The sequence below is a fragment of the Myotis davidii genome, unplaced genomic scaffold, assembly GCF_000327345.1.
Source record: "Myotis davidii unplaced genomic scaffold, ASM32734v1 scaffold1577, whole genome shotgun sequence".
NCBI classification, from domain to species: domain Eukaryota; kingdom Metazoa; phylum Chordata; class Mammalia; order Chiroptera; family Vespertilionidae; genus Myotis; species Myotis davidii.
The window spans coordinates 106589-111094 of record NW_006288857.1 but is presented as its reverse complement, the minus strand read 5'-3'; positions in this window follow the sequence as shown (position 1 = coordinate 111094).

The following is a 4506-nucleotide window of genomic DNA, read 5'->3' as shown; positions in this document are numbered from 1 at the left end:
ACTGAGCTCCCTTCCCTCTGCCACATCTGGGCATGACACCCCGGCCTGTCCCCAGGCCGCTGCCTCCTGCACATCTGGTTGAGCTGGGGGTGGGACTCCTGCAGGTCTGGGAAGGGTGCTGCCACATGTGGGCGGGGCTGAGACGTGCTGCCGCCTTCTCCACGTCTGGGCCTGGGGTGCTGGGTTCCTGCATTTCAGGGGCCTTTGGGGTACAAGCAGGCAGGCGCCGTCTGTCTTCGAAGCCAGGGCGCCCAGGGGAGGGAAGCAGCCAGGTTCCAGGGGCTGGAGGGGCTGCTGGTCCATCCAGTGATCCCACCTTTGCCTTTCACGTTGTCGTGCATCTCAAACTGCATCTTGCTGGCCCTGAGGAGGTGGCGTTGGGGACGGCGGAGGTGGCAGCGGTGACAGCAGCGGAGTCTGTCCTAGGGACACTGGATGCTGAGGGAGGGGAGGGCAAGGGCGGGGCACTGGGTTCTCAGGGGAAGGGAGCTGGGGAGGAATAGGCCATGTCAGCCTGCTGCTAGAAGAGACTGGGGGTAGGGGTGTATGGGGTGGGGGCGAGAAACTCGCCCATCTCTGTAGAGCTGCCCGACAGACCCCAGAGGACCCTCCTCCTTCCAGAGGTAGAGCGGAGAGAGACCAAGAGACAGACAGGCTGCGTCGGAGATACGGGAGGAAGAGCTCAGCGCCAGGTGCCCACAGAGATGCCACCACTCACGCTCATGCCTGCCCAGCACTGACTGCTCCGCAAGCCCCTTTCACAGATGGAACACCGAGGCTGAGAAAGGTGAAGAGAAATGTCCCACGTCCGATGCCAAGGGGGTTAGTAGAGGGGGTCTAGGCCTTAGGATTTCCAAACTCAACCCAGTGGTGCTCAGGTTGAGGAGGGGCACAGGCAGCACTGAGAAAGGGATGGAGAGAGAGAGAGAGAGAGATAGAGAGAGAGAGAGAGAGAGAGAGAGAGAGAGGTTGGACAGAGGTTTCCCTATTTCCAAAAGAGAGATAGAGAGAGAGAGAGAGAGACCTGCAAGAAGACAGAGAGATGTGAGTGGAGTGGTGTGGGGGGAGAGCAGAGCAGAGTCCTGACCTCAGAGCAGAGGGCTCGGGGGAGGGGAGGTGGGGTGCCTACCTGCAGGAGGGCGCGATGCGATGGCGATGATGGAGACAGGTGTGGGTGACACGGGCACTGAGTTCTCAGTCTCAGGCCCGGAGCTGCTTATATTGGGGCGGGCCACAGGCCTGGGCGGGGCTCTGACAGAGGTGCCCAGGGAGCCCAGCCGGTCAGGCTGAACCTCTCCCCCCACCACCGGAACTGCCCCTCCTCCCTCTCCACACCTCCCCCTCCCCTCACTTGCCCTCCTCCAGGACTTCAGAAGACCAGGAAATTGTCGGGGAGGGTCCAGGGATGAGGAGCTGGAGTGGGGATAGAAAGGGGAGTGGGCCCAGTGCTGGGAAGGGAAGGCGGAGCCAAGGTGCGAGGGGCACAGCTGGGTCAAAGGACAGAGACCAAAAGAGAGGGAGAGACAGAGAGATGGCGAAGGAAGGGGGACACAGAGACAGGAGGGAGGTCCAGGTCAGAGAGAGAGAGTTAGATATATGGAGGGAGATGAGAAGACAGAGAGGGATGGAGAAATAGATGCCTAGACAGAGAGGCACAAAGATCTGGGGAGAAATGAAAGGAGGGGAGACACATTCAGAGAAGAGAGATGGGAAGGTGGAGGGGCAGGTAGGGGGAGGCAGTGGAAACCACTGGACTAGGAGGGAAGGGAGAGGGGAGAGAAGAAAGGCCTGCTGTGCAGAGGGAGTGCAGCGAGGGCTCCCTTTGAGGCCTCTCCCATCATCCTTAGTGAGGTCCCCATTTCCCTGGGAGAGGGGGCACTGTCCTCCCATTCAGGGCCCTGGGGCACGCGGCGGGGGGGGGGGGGGGGGGGGGGGGGGGGGCAGTGTGTTTTGGCTGCGATTCATGTTGGAACCAAAGTAAATAAACACACCTCACCCCACCTCCAAATTGGGAAGGGAGGAGGCTGGGAACTGAGAAGCCTGGTTCCTGAAGGAGGCGGCTGTGGCCCAGGCCTCCTGGTCCTAACAGAGCAGAGGGCCAGGGGCCTGGACTCCTGGGTCTGCGGGAGGAGGGGCTGGGGTCCAGATCCTTGGGTTAGGCAGCTGCATCCCTCCGTGGGGCAGGGTCCTGGGACTCCGACCTGCGGGTTCCTGGGGGTGAAGCTGGGGGCCTGGATGCCTGAGTCACTAAGGTCTCCCCCCCAACAAGTCTGGCGGGGTTGGAGGTGACTCAGTGAGGGAAGCAGCATTAGAGCCGGGTGGGGTTCCCAGGACGGGTGTCACCCCAAAAATGTAGGAGGCACTGGAAAATTGGGGTGTCACCTGCAGAGAAGGTGGTGTCGTCACCGCACTGGGCATGGGGTGACGGCAGGCGGAGCACCCTGTTCCCCGGGGATCGCAGCTTTCCCCCAACCCCCTGGTTCAACACAGCAGATCCCAAGCCCTGGTCCCCGGCCCCACACGGGCGGCTGCTGTCCTTGCCCCGGGCTTGTGGGCAGCGCTGGGCATCTCGCCTGTGTGTGCCCATCCCTCAGCCGGGAATCTGAATGTCTGTGGAGCTCTCCCTACTTCCGTTTCAGTGTCCCTGTCCCCCATTCCTGCATCTTTGTCTCCAGCTCTGAGTCTCTTCTCTTTCTTTTTGCATCTCTGCCAGTGTTTCCAGATTTCTCTCATCCTCTGTCCCCCCACCTCTGAGTTTCTCTCCTCCAGACTCCATGTCTCTTGCCCTTCTGCGGTCTTGGCCTCCTTCCTCCGCATCTCCCCCTCCCTAGGCCTGCTCCGTGGAGGCAGCCACAAGCCTCCCCCTCCCCCAGCCGTCAGACCATGGGGAGCAGGTGACTCAGGGTCAGTCATCTCTGAGGACCCTGGGGCTTCCAGTATGACAGCGGAGCTGTCCTCCAGTTTCCTCTCCCCACCTTACATCGCCTGGGGCAGCAATTACATACAGCAACTCATGTGGATGAGGAAACAGGGACTGGGGAAGCTGTGAGGTGGCCTGCTTAGGGGGGAGGGGGAGGGGACGGGCAGGATGAGGAGAGGCCTGGGGTGACCAGGCAGCGTCTCTAGCATCTGGCCTCCTCCCCCTCAGATAGGGTTGCCTGATAAAGTGCAGGATGCCCAGTTAAATTTGCATTTCGGAGAAACAGCAAATATTGTTTTTATTTTTTTAAAATATGTTTTTATTGATTTCAGAGAGGAAGGGAGAGGGAGAGATAGAAACATCAATGATAAGAGAGAATCATTGATCAGCTGCCTCTTGCACCCCCTCTACTGGGGATCGAGCACACAACCTGGGCATGTGCCCTTGACCAGAATCGAACCTGGGACCCTTCAGTCCATAGGCCGACGCCCTATCCACTGAGCCAAACCGGCCAGGGCAGCAAATACTGTTTTAGTATAAGCATGTCCCACACAATATTTGCGATATACTTATACTAACAAAAATTTGTTGTTAATCTGAATTCAAATTTAATTGGTCATCCTATATATACTCTGGTTTCTCTTCAGGTCGCATAAATCTTTTGCCTTTTACAAATTTAACTGTGCATCCTGTATTTTTATTTGCTAAACATGGAGCCCTACCTTCAAAGACAGAGGAATCTAAGTACCTGGCCCCCTCTTTCCCCAGAACCCAGGATTCTGGCCACCAGCCCTCCCTCCTCAGGACCGGAGAGTCCAGGTCCCAATCCCCCTCCACTCCGCCCTAGAATCCACGAATGGGACACCCAGCCCCTTCTCCCCAGAATCTAGGAGTCCAGGCCAGGTCTGGGTCCAGTTGCCCAACAAGGGTTTCATAAGGCGGGTGGTGCCATCCATGGCCTGGTGGAACCAGTCAGGCTGAGCGGACAAGTGAGGCAGCCAGCCCCCTTTCCATCCTAAGCCTGCTGCTTCCTCGAGGGCCAGCCCAGGAACAGGGAGCTCTGGGCAGGTCCCTGTGTCTAGGTTTTGGTGTGGTGTGTGCCTCTCTGGGTGCTGTGTCTGTGGGGATTGTCTCTGTATGTGTCACTTTGTGTGTGTCCCTGTGTTCTGGGGTGTGAAGGGGTTTTTCCTATTTGTGTGTTTCTATTGGCTTCTCTGATTCTACTACCCACTGTGCGCCTGAGTTTGGGTGTGGCCTCAGCTGTAAAAGTTCTGTAATTCTGACTGGATTAAGGTTGGCATTATTGATTGAGTGGTAGCCTTGCGCAATGGACTAAAAACCTGAGTTTAAATCCTGACGGCCTCTTACTGGCTGTGAAATGTTGACCAAATAAATAACCTGTCCTGGACCTCCAATTTCCATCTGCAAAATGGGTTGTCACAAGTAGAGTTTTTGAGAGGATTAAATAAGTTAATTCATGTAAAGTGCCTAGACTTGTGCCTGGCACATAGGAAGTACTTTGTGTTCATGGTGATGATGATGATGATGATGATGGGGAGGAGGATCTGTTCCAGTTGGGGACACAA